The sequence below is a fragment of the Falco cherrug genome, chromosome 2 (genome assembly GCF_023634085.1).
Source record: "Falco cherrug isolate bFalChe1 chromosome 2, bFalChe1.pri, whole genome shotgun sequence".
Lineage (NCBI taxonomy): Eukaryota > Metazoa > Chordata > Aves > Falconiformes > Falconidae > Falco > Falco cherrug.
In genome coordinates this window covers 36,692,154-36,709,307 of record NC_073698.1, presented here as the reverse complement: position 1 = coordinate 36,709,307, position 17,154 = coordinate 36,692,154, and the positions used below count along the sequence as shown (strand labels likewise).

The 17,154-nt window shown below is 36.7% G+C and overlaps 1 long non-coding RNA gene across 1 annotated transcript in view; it reads left to right on the top strand.

The window, feature by feature from the left end:
* LOC114017941 (uncharacterized) overlaps positions 1–17,154 on the top strand; it is a 75,974-nt gene that overhangs the window by 1,908 nt on the left and 56,912 nt on the right. Inside the window, exons 2-3 of the long non-coding RNA XR_008731118.1 lie at positions 2,377–2,501; positions 7,961–8,072. This is a non-coding gene — a long non-coding RNA (uncharacterized LOC114017941). The remainder of the gene's footprint in view (positions 1–2,376; positions 2,502–7,960; positions 8,073–17,154) is intronic.

Sequence of the window (17,154 nt, the reverse complement as noted above, 5' to 3'; positions counted from 1 at the left end):
GCATTTATTGATTTTAATCCACCTGTGCAAGTAATGAATATTTTATTTGTTCGATGATTTTACAGTATATCTACAATAGTTTTTCTGTCAAATTTGTAGCACACAGTACATGTTTGATAGCTTAAACTGGCATCATAATTTTCTATACATTCATTAGGAAATTGCTGTATTTTTCACATAGAAAAGTCAGAAATGTTTGAAGGTAATGCCAATAATACCTATATGCTGTGCCACTTCACTGGCTGTTGAATATATAGTGTACATGTACTGGGGAGCAAAAATGAAACAAAAGAGAAAAAAAAATTAAAAAGTGCTTATTAACACTTTGGTGAGAAAGCTGTACTGTGGAGAGGCTAATACATAGACAAAATGTAAGTCCTTAATAATAGAAATACACATCTGGTTTACATTATCTGACAGATCAAGAAAAACACATTAAATACACTGTACAGGAGAAGCTCGACAGTAGAACAAAGTCCAGTATAACAGCCCTAACTAACCTATGTATGGAGGGGTTAAATTATGCTTTGGAAAACTACTTTTTGATACTTGAAATGTTTATTTGTTGGAAGCTGTAGTTTCACATCTATCAAAATAACACATAGTAATAGGACGCATCTCAAAACCAACTTTAAAAAAATGCTGATTAATCTTGAACATAATGCAACAGTATTCAGACTTTTTGGGGAAAGTGTTCATAACAAAATCTAGTAGATTATTATTCTGTCCTCGGCAAAGACAGGTAAATCTACTTTCAAAAAAAAAAAAAAAAAGGAAATAAATAAGAGATATCCTCAACCAAAAGTGTTGAGATGAAAATCTTTAGTCTCAGTGTGGAGGGTACTTAAGCATAGCACAAAAGTCTCAGAACAAATATCCCTAAACAAATAAAAGAAAACAGGAAGGCAAAGAAAAGATCAATATAGTTAAATGTCAAGGTTCAATATTTAAGTTATTTGAGCCTAAAATGTATCATTGGGAAAGCCCAAATCCAATAATCTTGAAAACAATAGAAAGAAGTAAAATTAGAAAGCCAAGGAGGGAATTTGAGGAACAAAGAATCCATATATAAGAGAATGAATTACCTGCTAAAAAACAAACATATGCTTTACCTATATTGGGAAGCCATGACAGAACTGGTGGGCCTATTAATTGGCTGGCTATAAAAGAAAAAGTATTGCAGAGAAATTCAATTTCTGTACTCTAGTACCCACAGCAAATGACATTTCCTCACATCCCCTTTTTTTAAGATGACGAGGGTGTGTACTAAGGTGTCAACAATGAGATACTTAAAGAACAAAAAGCATCTTATGGTAGTTATCAAGCATTCTTACAGAATCTGAAAATGAGGTAAATGAACTATTTAAAATATGCAGTCGTTAAGATCAGTTACTATGTGTGAGGATTAAAACGTACAAAATCTGTTTGTCTTTTAAGAAGGCTAAAAAGGGTGATTAAGGAATTACGGTGTGACAAGCTTTACTTTTAGTAGTAGTATAAAATCAGTTAAAAATGACAATAAAAAATAGAAATTATACGACATCTAGAGAAGTGTAAGAGGACTGTCCAGAAACTCAATGAAATCAATAGAAACCTTTCCACTGATTTGATTCATCCCATAACAGCAAAGTAGTACAACTTACATAGATTAAAAGGACATCTCTTCCATTTATCAGTATTGTTTCAAAGTAGCAACAGAACAATAGATAAAAATATTTTTGTCACTCTGTGTGTAAGCAGTTTTATGTCAATGTAAATGTGAGTCCACACCAGCAGGACGTAGAAAAGAGGATAGTTGCTGAGAAAGGGAGTACGAAATAATAGTGCAGTAGGTAAGGGAAAAAGAAGGTAAGGGGCTGTAAATGATGTTAGTGGGCTAATGGAGGGGCCAGGGTCCAAGAAGAGAGATGAACAGGAAAAGTGTGCTCAAGTGAGGTGTAGGGTGATTTTAAAAGACTTTGTGCAAATGAAATTAGCAAGTAGGAGCTAAGCCTGAGATTGTCACTGAAAAAGTTGGTACCTATGGTTTCAATCTAGCTGGGAAGTATTACGTTTACAGTTCTACCTGTGTCATTTTGGAAACAAGCAAACACACACACACAAAGATTCATTAGGCTTACAGAAAGGGTGACTTGTTAGGCCACAGGTGAGTGGCTTAGGACTTGGATTCTCATGCCTCTCTTCAGGCATGTTAGCTGATGACTGTTTAGCACAGATACAGAAACTTTTTTTTCTTTTATCACAGTGAAAACAGGACACATTGAGATCAAACCCAGCATGTTTCAAACAGACTAAGTACAAGTTTTCTTAATGATTTTAAAAAATAAAGCAATTTCTTTAAGAGCATTTGAGCTAATGAAAACCATTTTCCTACAGGTGTGTCTCTTAATTTTCCACTACTGCCAGCTTCCTCCTGTGTCTTCAGTGGTGGTTACCCTGCAGATGTGAGTGGCTGGCTGAGAAAGACATGCTGCTGGGCCAGGCAGCAGCTGCCTGGAAAGGTACAGCGGTGATTTTTCCTTCTCTCAGGGTATCAGTTTATTTCCCATACATACCACCAACTGGAATGAAATTTAAACTATGATCACCTTTGAAATATCTATCCCACTTACAAAATTTATTGAAATTGTCCAGTAGGTCACAAAGTTACTGGGCAGAATGATGGAGCGACAAAGGTAATGGCCAAGTGAGTTGTTTGTTTACTTACATAGCCTCCTTTAAAAAAAAAAACAACTTAGAACATTAAAAATTAAAACATTTTAGCCATGATGATAATCCTAGGGGTATGATATGGCACAGTAATATGATCATATGATATGACTTGTCATGTTGTCATAATGCATGCACTTACATTACTGGTGAGATGAGAATACACTGTGTAAGTACAGACACTAGATTTTGTAACACAGAATAGAAAATATTTTCATTTTCAAATAAAGGATATTCTCTGAAGCATTTAGAAACTTTTCTGAAGCAAATTTTTTATGGATTTTTCTTAAACCTGGCAATTTTTGTTTTCATGGTAAATTGCACTAAACCCTGTAGAGATCAGCAATATGTTTTGTTTCACTGAATAGTGAAGTACTTTACTGATGAAAATCTGGTTTGTGAATTATTTGTGACAAATTTGTGAGAGATTAGAGTACATCCATCCTTTATTATTATAACAATTTAAATATTTGTTTAGAAATTGGTAAAAGTAATTACAATTTATTAAATACTTAGATTAGTAGATGGTGTTTAGTTTATCTGCAGTTATTTTAAGTTAATGTCTTCTATGTCCTTTAAAGATTATGTGGCAGTACAGATGTTTGTCATCTTGTTCCCTTCTGGGTTAGGCGGCACTCTGGAAAGGGGGGAGATTGTGCCTTTCTTGAGAATGCACGAGCAAAGAGACTTAGAGAGGTGCAGGATAAAAAAGGAGAATGAGGAAAGGAAAATAAAAAGACCAGAGTGAGCAGAAATTCTAGAAAGTGCTGAGAAAAGCAGGGAAGAGAACTGCTATTCAAGTCTGAGAGGGGAAGGAAAGAAAATGTTTGGGCTTGGGGAGAGGACTCTGCAAACCTGTGGAGCTGCTGGACTGAGACTGTACATGGGACAAGCAGACCTGCTGACTCACAGCAGCATGAGCCAGGGATGTTCATCTACACCTTTTCTGTTCTGTCTCACTTTGGTTGCTCCATGAATTTTATTTTTTTTTGGGGGGGGGGGTAAAATCTGATCTTTAGGGTTTAAAAATTTTCCAGGAGTGTTGGTAGTGCTTGCTTTAAGGAAAAAGTAGAAGCAGATCCAGCTCAAAGATCTGCCTAAGTGGCATACATTGTGCAGATAGAAGTACTGGTACAGTACTGATAGAGAACAAAGTTGGAGAAGCCAAAATTAAAGTAATATTTCAAGAAGAACATATCTGATGATACAAAGGGTCAGAAAAGTCAAATAAAACGGGGGCCCTGATGACAGTCTTGACAGGTGTATTTCCTGAGAGCAGTCAAATGCAAAAGCATGTGCTGCATGGAACTGTAAGAAAGATGCTCTACCAGTCTTTAAGATTATGCTTACTGAGATTAGGTATGGAACAAATCTTTTTCCTTCTCTTCATTAAAAAAACCAACCAAACAAAAAGATTAACCAAACAAGACTGCTGACCCAACAGAGTCTGAGGAAGCTTCTGGATATTTCTCATGTTTCTTATGCAGGGATGTCTCTAATAATATGAAGATATTCTATTAATAATGTTATTAGTAATAATAATTAGTAATTCAGAATTCCCTTCGGTGAATTCAGTAAGTGATCTCAATATACTGTGTCAGTGGACCTCCTTTAAGAAGAAAATTGCTGCACCTTCCAAGTTACAATATTATTGAGAGCAGGCTGATACTGTTGTTGAGTCAAGTTGATCTCTGGCTAGCACAGCAGAGCCAATAATTTTTTTAACAGGAATATCACAGGCTTCCCACATGTCACACCTTCAAGCTGCAGGAGGCTTGAGTCACTTACTCAAAATATTTTCCCAAACTTTAAGCATCAGGGTGTTGCTTCTTACAGAATGGTAGGTTTTTATTGTTCACTTTTCTAGTATTTCATTATTACAGTTGCTTCAGAGCTAATGTTTACTGCCAGTAGCCAAGGAATTGTGGTAGAGCTCAATGTATCACTTTTTCCTCTTAAAGCACTACTTAGAGGTTGAAGGCTGTAACAACAGTCAGACAGGTCAGCAATTTAGTTGTGAAGGCAAGACCTGTGTCTTTGTGGAAATTCAGAGCTGGTGCTGCCACCTCCAAGTAGTGGCAGGAAGCAGAGGAATGAGGAAGACTCCAAAATAATTTACATGTAAAATACTGAGTATTCCCGAGCCACAGAAATTCACCTCTGCTAGTATTACAGTTACTCCCCACATGGGATGAAGACGTCGTGGTCTTTGAAACTTCTGGTTTCCAAGTGCAGTGCTTAGTTTCCTGAAGAGAATAAGCCTGAGCTATAAGTACAAATTAATCTCTGTGTATAAATTTGCAGGAGATAAATTTTCTACTGGAAACAAAACCAAATATAAAAAAGAAAAAAGAAAAAGAAAAAAAATAATTAAACCAGATTTCTGATTGTTGGTTATTTCCATATTTTTGTCATTTTAGTTTTTCTAAGTTACCATTTTGCACCCACTGACAACGTTGCAAACTGTCCCTAGGGTTTATGAATTTTTTTATACATTGCTTACTAAAGATTCTACAAGCTGAATTTGCCTGTTATGCAACCCTTTTGTTTCCAAAGTATTCCCTTATTCAGTTATGCAGTTAGTAGCGCCACTTTAAACATGACTGATTGCAACACCGTAAACAATTCTGTTGCTAAATCTCACAGAGAAATGGAATCCCATTTACTCTCTCCTAGCTGCAATTTCATAAGATTAGAAAGAAGGGGAAAAAAAAAAACCCCAAACAAACCAACCCCAAAAAACCACAACACCAAATAACCCCAAGGTAATGAAGTTGTCTCTACTCTCCATGCCAAAAGTCCAGGGACACAACTAGGAATAAATAATTATAAAAATAATAATGATAATAATAATAAAAAAAAAATCTGTTGAGCCAGGCGTCCCACTTGTATGGTTGCCTTTTGAAAGGGAGCAGCATCTTTAGACTTTCTGTAGGTAAAAACCTTTCTTTGCTAGTTTACACATATATTTGAAACCAACCACTCAGTTTTGTTCCTTCTAACCCTTTTCATTTGTATCCTCCTGTGTGAGCTCCAACATAAACAAGACTCGTAAACAGCAGACTATAGATAAGCTTTCAAAATGTTATGTGGCATTTTACTTACATATCTGTCAAGTAAAAGGTTAGAATCTTCACTTTTTAAAGGAAAACATACCAATTAGCAGCAAGGCAAGGCTGTCTAGAGCATGAGGTTTTCAAAGTTTGACACGTCTGTAGATGCAACACAACCCATTTCTTTGTATGAAGGTCCCTTTCATTTTCCGATGGTGGGTGAGGATCCAGGGAGGGCCCCACCTCTAAGGAGTTTCCAGGTGCTCACAGGAATTACAAAATGAGGTTCTTTGCCTGATGTGTCCAGTATAGCTACAGCTGCATAATGGGGTAGCAGATGATTGCTTCACCTTGTTTGCCTACCAAACTGAGGACTTAATATTGGTTTCAGTGGCCTTAAGTGCCAAATAGGTTGTGAAACACTTCTATCCCCAGCGCGCAGGAAAATAAGGAAGACTTGAAGGCTTTCTTCCTGGCATGAGCTAGTGGGACTGCAGGTCACAGTGAAAGCTGGAGAGTGATGACAGCAGCCTGTGTGGGGCCACCAGTCCCTGTCCTGATGGGACATTGGCAGCCGGTGCTCAGGGACATGCAGGGCTTTGGCTTCATCCCCTCAACACATTGGCCATCTGAGATAAGCTGACCTGACAGTTGGCTGCCAGCACAGAGCAATAGGAGTTTGTGCCCCCCTTAGAGCCAGGGGCAAGCAAGACAGGAAATTATATTTCTAAAAGCCATAATTCCCTTCTCTGTTTGCTTCTGGGATGGTGCTGCTATGCATCCCCCTTTCTGCAGGCAAACTGTTGTCTTACAGTCTTGTCATAAGTGATTAGTCAGAATCCAGTGCTATAAAAAACCCAGAACCAAATGTAATAACCAAGGTGCAAAATTAACATTTAAAAAATCCTATAACCTGCTGCAAAAACATCCTAAAATTAAAATATGAAATACTGTGTCCTTGAGACCACTAAAAATGCTTAATGGATTTATCTGTCTTTATGAAAGATTTAAAGAGGCTTGATTTTTTTAAAATTGCAATGTGTCCATGTCCTGGAAGTAAAGTGCTTTAAAGCAACTTGATGAGTACATAAAATCACGTGTAACTCTGGAAATCTAAAAGAAAAAGTACATGTTGTTGGATTACCTATGTAAAAAACAGAGAAAGAAAGAGAAACAGAAAAAAAAATCCATGCAAATGTAAATCCTAGTTAGTATTTCTATTGTTAAGTTTTATCTGTTAGGTGCCAAAACAGTTTTTAGTTTTATACAGGAAAGTGTATTCATGGCTGCTGCCCTGAGGAATTTATAGTGTCAATAAATTAACATAAATGAATTGCTACAATTTTCGTTTTATTATAATATCTTAAATAGTTAGCAGACTTAACAGCTTTACATACATCTAGAGATAACATCTGAATTGCAAATAAATCACTACAAAATATATGTTGCAGACAGTTTTTATTTAATGTGCACCGTCATTAAGTATTTAAATGGCTTACTTCTGCCATTTGCCTGTTCCACTAAATGTGTCCACTGTAGTGTGTAAAGGGGAGTGTACTATATTAAGACAGGTAATATTTTAAATTAAGATTTGGTTTACACTACAGGTGTTTAATTTGTATCTAATGAGTCAGTTACATTACTAAAAAAGGATAGTTATTTTAAATATATTTATTCAGATGTAGGGAATATATAATTGATTTTTATTCTTTTCTTTACTTCTGTATCTCTTAATAACTAGTTCCTGTTTAACATGTCGTAACTGCTATTAAACCTGAATTAAATGCTTTTTGGAGGATTGCTATTTAAAGTTTCACTGAAGAAGTAGAATTTACTTCTTAATTAACTATTTAATTTAAATGCTAAAATAAGGGTATTTAAACATCTCTGGGGCACAAGAACATGCCATTTTTTTGCAGTGAATGATGACCCAGCATCAGTTATATTCTCATTTCTGTAATGGCAAGGCCATACACCCTCATTGCACGGGAAACTCTGGCTGACAGGGTGCTGCAGTGCGACTACTCTGTAACGCTGGCTGCCACTTGACGTGTGAGAGCATGAAGTCTGTCTCAGGGTGTATCAGTCAAGTTCAGTATCTCACCCTTATCTGAAGGTGCTTAATGATTCAGGGTATTAAAAAGATTGAGTCATTTGTGAAGACTGTGGTTGACGATTTTGCTTTTTTGTCCTGGTAGAGCAGTCTGCCATAAATATAATTCATCTGGAGAAGGACCTGACACCTTTGGTGGACAGATCCGATACAGTGGAATGAAATCCCATGAGAAACAATGACCATTTCACACCTCGGTAAGTTTCTGCTTTAGGTGCAAAGCTTTTCTTTTTGCTTAGCTTGCTTTAATGGAAATGTATAGGAAAATTTATATGTAGGAAACTTTAATTTATTAAGACAAAACACTGTTAAAACTTTTTCTCTTTGAAGCAAGGATGACAGAACAAAATTAAAATAGATTAATTTTTACTGCTTGGTACATTAAAATTAGATGTTGTTTTGCTGTAGTGATGAATGTCTGTCAAAATCCTGTATGTCAGAGAAGAAAAGACCACATATGACCAAAAGAAAGATAAAGTCACTTATAATACATGGTGTCAGGGACCTAAGCTGTATGAAATATATTATGTCACTAAAATGTCTGAATTGAGACATTATTAAGCTCTTATTACAAGACATAATCATACAGAAAGCTGCTGAAGAAGTGCATTTTAAATTGCTTTGCTATATTCTTCTCTAAGAGAATGTGGCATTCCTGATCATTGTCTCTCATCTTTAAAGTCTGTAGTCATGTTAGTATAACATCCACTTCTTCAGCAGACGTAAATTGTCTTTACAGTGTTATGACTGTAATCCTCATCCTGCTCTCTTGCAGAACTTTGCCAAGTAGCTACTTGTTGAGTTTTCCTACTAAAGGATCTTCAAATCACAGCCAGATTTTAGCCTTTACCTACATGATCATCTTGTTTACATTTGGCCCAACGTGATGCAAAAATCGAAGAAGTCCCCAAGGAAGTGAAGTTATAGAGAAACACATGTAGTTAATTAATGAACTTTAAATCACAACTTCTTTCAGGTTTTTTGTTTGGTTGGTGGTTTTTTTTAAATCAATAAGTGAGGAGAATTCTAAATTTTAGCTTGTGACCATTCTTAAGCATTTCATATAACAAGCTCTTTCGTTTACAGACTTTATGGGAGAGAGTTCATAAACAGGGGCCATTGTTTTTTGTCTTGTAGTAAACAGCAACTGTCTCAAACAGTACCCTGGGAATTGGGCCCAAATCTCTGAAAAGCCACTTATCATAAGTAAGTGCATAAAAGAAAAATTGTAAAAAATACAGAGTAGATTCACAGGAGGATTTTGAAAGACCTCAAAGAGACCAAATTGTTGTCTATGCTGTCAAGCTCAAGGAGTTTAAAATAAATAATACAGAGTTACAGCTGGCAGAACTAAGCAATACATCACTAAATATCCACATATACAAAGTGTATAGCCTCTACTAAGAAACTAAAGTTCATTTGCAGATTAATATTTAATCTCTTTATTCTGTTTGGTGAAAGTATTCTTTTTCAGTGTGCTCATTTAGAGTTGAAGGTGTGGGTTCTCTCTGGCAGATTCTAATCCATATATTCTTCTTACAGTCAGCAGACCAAAAAGAAATACAACGTTTATTGTTCACACTTGATCACATGAAGGATTAATAAACAGAGTTAGGCAAATGCTAATACTTTTGGGGGACTTTCTGTTGTACATGACTGGCATGAATTTATAATTATTAAATCACTTCATGATCAGCTATAGTATAATCAAGGCCTAACTCTTACCCTGCTTAACAGAACAAATTCTCATTGGGTTTCACAGGCCTTTTCTGGTATTAAGCATGTTTAAGCAATTAATTAGGAAGAAAACAATGATAAAAGCATGTGCTTTTTCCCTTCTGTGGGGTAAATAGCAGGTGTCAAGACTAACAGTAATGCAGCTAACATTTCTAATGTACCAGGACAATTGTTGGGAGTGTTGACCTGCAGAATAAACAAGTATTGAGATTTTATAATCCTTTCTAAATGCCGCAGCACTGAAAATCACACAGAGACAAAATTGGAATGTTAAATTGAAAGATGCTATGTTCCACAGCAACAAGGAAACCGAGACCCATGAGGGAAGGACTAGTGGTGACTATTGGCAGATCCTAAACAAAGGCATATACCTTTAAAGTAAAAATATCAGAATCTCTTTACATCGTTGCTTCTGTCCATACAACACTTTTTTGGAAAAGCATAAATGAAAATTCAGTTCCAGCTATATTTTGAGTAATTTGCATTGAATAAATGTGTTCAATTTGTTAGAAAGGGAGTCCAGGAGACAGATAACCCAATTCAAACATGGGGAATTATCTTCATCCTTCTGAAATTAGATAGAATTTTGCCATTGATTACCATGGCAGCAAAAGTACACACTGTGATACTGAAAATATGGGGTGGTTATGTCTAGTTCTTAAAATAGTTGAGTACAACAATGATTTAGTTTGCAATCAATAATTTATAAGATTTTTACCATACCAGCCAGAGTAAAACTACCTCAGTAAAAGGTAATGCAAACTATTTAAAATTAAGTATGTAAGTATACTTGGCTGCTACACTGAAATATTGCTCTAATTTGGTTCAGAGATATGCTGAAAAAGTAGCCTTTTCCAATGGGTTTTGATTTGATTTATTTATTTTTTCCTAAATAAGGTACTTTCAATCAAAATATTTAGACGACTTATCAACACTGACTCACTAGCACCACAAAGTGGAGAGTAGAGTCTCTGGTATATTTTTACTACCTGACATTAACAGGTGTGATCAAATTTTAACAAATGTGTTTTAACTGTAGATGTAAACATTTCTAGCATTGTTGCTGTGTTTCAAAGAAAGAATAGTAAGCAAACTTCTATCAGCATTGTTAGAACAGATAGATGGGTGGCATGCACTACAGTCTATGTCTCCAGATGCATGGAGTGTATGTCACAAATAATGTGAAAGCATGTTTGGATTTAGGCAGCTAGTGATCAGTGTAACGTGTTGAGCTCTCAAGCAGATTAATTTCTATATCACTTGATGATGACACATTTTTATCTCTTTTGCTGTTTCAATTACTTTGATAAATTGGGAAGGGGGATTGTTTTCCCACAGTAGCACCAGATACAGAATTTTTAAGTGGATTTTTTTTTCTCACTTAACTCATATACATGTTACAGTTTAAGAAGCATACTGCTAATTAATCAAGTTAATTACACATCAAGATGCAAACCTTGTGTGGCCAGGCTTTTTTAATATTTTTTTTATTTCATCTATTATTTTTTTTCATAGCTAAGCTAAAATAAATGGATTACATATACCACATTTGCTTTAGAAAGAGTTACTGATCTGCTGCTGCAAGTTTTTGCTTCCATGTCTCACTGTTTCTGCCAATGAAACTGAAAACAGGTTGCCCTGAGATGCTTCTGGCAATGTATCATCATCATCAGTAAAGACTTACAGATGTTAATTTAACTGACAATAGATTATAGAATCTCATTGCCTAATAGATGAATTATGGTAAAGTTTTATGTGATAAAAAGCTGAAATGCCCCTTGCCTGAGGGAACTCCTAGGAATAAAAGGTTCAGTTGTGTCTGTGGCTTTTTTTGTCTTTCCCGATTTCTCTTTTTTCCTTTTTCGTTTCTCTCTTTTTTATTTTTTTGGAGAGAGAAGAGAGATCAAACTGCTGCCGTAAAATTTCCCCAACACTTTTAATTGATATAAGCCTTGCTTATGATTTCTTTCCACAGTCTGCTTTCCTCTTTTTTGTTTTACAGATTTAGGTATGCCTGCCTTTTTTTGCAGTAGGAGCTGTTTGGTTGAAAGGCAGCATATTTATTTCGGAATTAACTATGGCTCAAGCCTCTTTTGAGAGTCACAGAGCTCATAGCATGCTGTCAGGGGTCTTGTCTTAATGAGAATCAAAAGTATGCTTTAGCCCCTGATAAAGTCCAAGCTGTGGCTTAAATATGTATCAGCTGGTTGTGGTCAGCCTTCAAAGGCAAGGCAATCTGGTGAGGGAATCAAATTTGTCAAGTATATCTGACTCAAGCATAGTAACCACTACTTCTTTTCCTTTGCTTGAGTATAAATCTGGAGGAAAAGAGAATTGGAAACATTTCTGTTGTTCACGTAGTCTGAATATATTTAAATGCTACTTCGTATGTTTATTTACAGTGTGGTGCAAGATAACAAAGTAAATTTCATAATTATTATTTCTTCAATGTCATTTGCTAGACCTGCAACTTCACAAATGCCTTGTATTTTCAAAAACAAGACTTGCCCCAAAGCACTCATAACCAAATTTGCACAGAACACATAAAGAGACCTGAAAGAAGAAAGTGTGGTTGGTTGGCACGATGAAGCAGAGGGGGTATCTTAGGCACTGAAAACAGTTTTGGGAATAGAAATTGGAAGTCATGCATGAGATATGGATACTCACAGTAGGCAGAACTGCATCTGAGCCAGGAAAGTAAGGACTCAGTCCAGTGGTAGGCTAAGGCAGACTCTTGCAAAGCCTTAAAATTGCAGAGGAGAAATTCGACCTTGTACTGTAATGAGATGGAAAACCACCTGAGAGACTGAGACATGACTTGACATGATCAGAGTAGTGAACAAGAAAGATAACCTTGGCTGCAGTGTTTGGAGTGGACTGGAGAAGGGAGATTACAGGGAAGAAGGTTACACTGGCTAAGAGGTCACAGCAGGTTAGAGATAATGAAGGCATGAAGCAGGGAGGAAAAAAAGATGAATAACTGAAGATGCTGTAGATGGTGAAAAGGTATGATTTGGCCAAGGAGACAAAATTTGGATATTTGAAAGTTGATGGTTATGTAAAAAAAAATTATTCAAGACTTTTGCTGTATTTATGTACTATTCTATTGGCATGCTGCAGCCAACTTGCTGTAGTAAAAGTCACAAAGCTATCTAGACCATCTATATCTTTATCTGTTTCTACACATTCACATGTATTGATAGGTAACTATTTTTGTATTTTGACCATAGAGCAGCAATATGGAAATCAGGTGACACAGGTGTTTTTTTGGTGACTCTACCACTGACTGGCCCTGCGATCTTGGACAGGTTATTTCTGTTTGCTGTGCTACAGTTTCTTTGTCTGTAAAACAGTGAAAGCAGTTCTTTACTTTCTTTTGACATGTATAGATGGAAAAGAATAGATACTGTTCAGTGGACTTAGAATTCTCTGTAGAACTCAGTTAGAAGATGCCCGCAGGCCATCAGGCCGTCCCACATGGTCACCTTCACAACCACAACTGGGATGCGGTGGTCCCTTTATAGTGGCAGCATATCAGTTCCAGGTGTTGGAGGGGGTCCAAATGTGTTTGGGACTGTCCTGGTTTCATCTGGGATGGAGTTAATTGTCTTCTTATGAGCTAGTGCAGTGCTGTGTTTTGGCTCTGATGTGAGACTTTTCAGCTCCTCAGGCCTTGTTAGCAAAAAGGCTGGAGAGGCGCAAGGAACTGGGAGGGGACACAGACAGGTCAGCTGACCCAAAGTAGCCAAAGAGATATTCCCTACCATGGGACATTATGCCTGGTATATGTATCTGGGGTTGGCCGGGGCAGGCGGATCATTGCTCGGGGACTGGCTGGGCATCAGTCGGTGGGTGGTGAGCAGTTGCATTGCGTACCACATGCTCCTTTCTTCCTTTCCTTCTGGATGTTATTCTTTTCCTTCCCCTTTTCATTATAACTTGTTGTCATCATTGCTATTATTCTTTCATTTTTATTTTGATTCAATTATTAAATTGTTCTTATCTTAACCCTTGAGTTTTACATTCCTTTCCAACCCTCCTCCCCATCCCTCTGGGTGAGGGGGGAGTGAGTGAGCTGCTGTGTGGTACTTAACTACCAGCCAGGGTTAAATTTTGTCAGGGACCCACAGAGAAAGTTGAAAAAGACTGTGCCCAAGTAGGTAGTTTTGACTAGAGGTATAAGAACTCTGCTGTGTTTGAAGCCATCGTAATAAAAAAGTATTTGTGGACGCACTTCACCTAGCAGTTTTCTTTGGGGATTATGCATGGCTTTTGAAACATGTGCTATCAAAATACAGTGGCAGTGTTCTTTCCTGAGAATGCTCTATTCAACATGCCAAAGGACTTTTTAAAATATTGGTAAAATAAGACATAAAGCAGACAAAATAGTTGTTGGGAATTTCAGCTGGGAGTACCAATATATTTGGAGTGTCACAATTCTAGTTCAGAAAAACTGCAAACAAATGATCATGCCATAGAAGACAGGAAAAAAATCTAGCTGGTAGATTAGCCATAAGCCTAGAAAGCAAGAGCACCTCAGCAGTAAACAGAGACAGAATAGTGACTATAATTTTTGCTAAATCACAGTTAGACTGATGAGTAAAAAAAAAAAAAAGGGTGGAAGCTGGTAAAGGACACTCTTTCCTCTGAGACACTCTTGCCTTAATGGTCTTCTTTGTACTGCTAGTGCTGAAGCTAAGATCCCAAGAGGATGAGGAAGAAGTGGGAGGTCCTTCACCGTAGCACTGAAGGTGGTTATAGCTGCCAGTTACTCCCCAGCTGAAATTCTGAATTAGTCAGAATTCCTGTGGAGGTAATTTCTGTGGCTCATTCCTCCTGGTTTTCTTCCTGTAAGCTGTGGTTACAGAAACCTGCTTGCTGTGCAGGTTAGTCAATATTTAGGGAAAAGAAATAATTAAAGATTAATAGCATTTAAAACATTAACTGCAGATTAAAATAATGGACCAGTAAATCATATGTTTTATTTTTACTATAGGAAGGCATATTGTTGAAAAACAATGGAATAATTTTCATAGAGCAGAAAATTCTTAGAGGGATAAATTCAGGACGAGATCTTCCCAACATAGCAAAGGAATACATAATACAGAAAAAAAAATCTGATTAATATTTAAGATACACTTTTTAACTTTCTAAATTAAATTGTTGCCATTTGCTGCTGAGACAATTAGCAGGTGTCAGTTAGAAGACACAATAGATTATGTGCCCAATTACTTTCTCTTTTCAGACAACAGTTTGCAGTCACAGGAATGTGTGAGGAGGTTTAATCAAAGATTAGAACTTTTTAATTAAATAGGGCCGTATGTGACTAGTCATTTGACATTAATTACTGTTTTAGTTGGATTCCTTTTGATTTGTAAAAGGCCCTGAGCACTGCAAAAATTGTCACATCATAGGAACTGCTGATTATTAAAACAAAAAGTTTTCTTCAGCAGCCCATCATTCTCCTGCAAAAGATTCATAATTTCAAAAGTGAAACGGCTGCCTTAGAGGAGACCAGTGAGTTTTAAAAGCAAAAGAGCAGATGGTACTTCAACTGACTCCCTTTAGAAGGGACGGTCTGAAAGTGCTAAATTGTAATGATTGATAAGGTCTTCTGTCAATGCTCAGCAAAACTTTCAAGGGGCTGAACACCTGGCATGAGTTTCATTTGGAGTTTTAACTAGTTGACTACCCTTTGGGGTGTCTTAAAGCTAACTAGCATCACTGATATTAATAGAGGACATCAATCAAAATGAAACACTGTAGCAGAAACTGATCCGAGACTTCAAGTAATATTTTAATTTGTCGGCCTACAGAGAGGAGGGATAAATGTTAACAGTGTCCTTGTGTGATAGCTTTAAATTCAAGTCAACGGTGGCACCAGTGTTGGCAAGTCATTCTTTTGTGAGCTTTGCTTTTTCATATACTCCACTTATTCAGAGTAAACTGGGAATAGTGACAATGAAAATCCTTATCTGAATAGCCTGCAGAAAGAAAAGGGGGGAAAAAAAGAGACAGATGTAAAGACAGCAGGAATAATTCTTAGCTCATGTGAAGATTAGGGGTGAACTTCACACAAACACACAGTCATTTTGCCTTTTGTGGTGAACTTTTGGAGAGATTTGAGCTGGGGTAATATGTCTGTCTGAAGGTAAATTAAGAAAGCAAAATCCATCCCCAACCTGCAGCGCTACAGTGCAGCTTCTGCACATGGGACTCAGGTACATGCACCTGCAGCTCCTTTCTTAGCCTGCCAAAATGGTGTCATGTGCCAAGCTACTGGGTCTGTCTGCCACAGAGCTTGTTCTTGGGGATCATGGAATGCCTGATACTCAGGGTGGGCAATGAATATGTCATGGAGAAAGTTTGGAAATGTTTAAACCAGTGATAGTCAGATTGCCAGCAATGCTAAGTACAACTGTGGACCCTGTATGCCCCTGTTTTACCTCAGTCTAATCATATAGTAAGTATTAAATCAGCAAAGCAATTCAACCCCCAAATTAACAACGCACATTGTACTGAGAGTCTTTTGTGGGCTGAAGTATTGACATGGTAGAAAGAGATAATATTACTTGGAATTAGCTCATCTCCCATGAATTGATACCTGATTTACTTGCAAGTTAGCTGGTTCAGGCCATCAGCACAGGAGGTTAATCTGCAGTTTGAATAACAATTAAACAGGGTAAAGTTACTTGATGGAATACTGAAGTCCAGTTTATGATCTGGACTGAAACTCAACGGACCTGGGTTCATTTTTCTGACAGTATTCCTATTTGACTGTGGAAAAAAAGTCATTTAATTTCTCTGTAATTCAATTTCCTAACCATAGGAGATGGCAGTGCCTTTCTACTTCACTTAGTAGATGGTAGGACTTTGAAAAGGTATCTCTTACTGGCATTGGTACAGTGTCTGGGATGAACAGGTGCTCCTAAATACTAATTCTAGATTAAATTGTATTTATGCCTGTTTTTCTAGTTTAGCCTCCAGCCTGCTACAGTCTGGAAATCACTACGGAAACTGTGGTAGTAAATGTGGTATTTTGCAACTGGTCTTCATACCACATAGGTTAAATCCTTTTCTAAAAAATCTATGTCACGGTGTATTTCCTATAGGCTTGCAGCATCTCTTGAAATGGACAGAAGTGTTCACTCTATTCAGATAAAAAGTTTCTATTTAAAGTGAAAAAACCTATCAATTGTGTATGAAAACAAGCACTGAAGGAAATTTTAGTTCTAGAATGAATGGAAAAAGATATGCTTTATTATTTAAGAGATGCTGTTTTTCAAGAAAAAAAAAACAACACTGAGAAGAAACACAAAATTATCATAGTATTTTGTATTCACTGCATCAGTTATTTCCCAAAGAAAGCCTATCAGTTAAAATGATGAATTTTAACCTTTACCGATTCTTCTAGAGAACATTCAATTTATATTCTTCAGGCACTTTGCTACTTGTTCACCATACTGATGCAAAATTATTGTTTTTGTAATATTTATAAAGATCTAGTTACAAGTTTTCAAGGACATATTTCATATTTTTTTT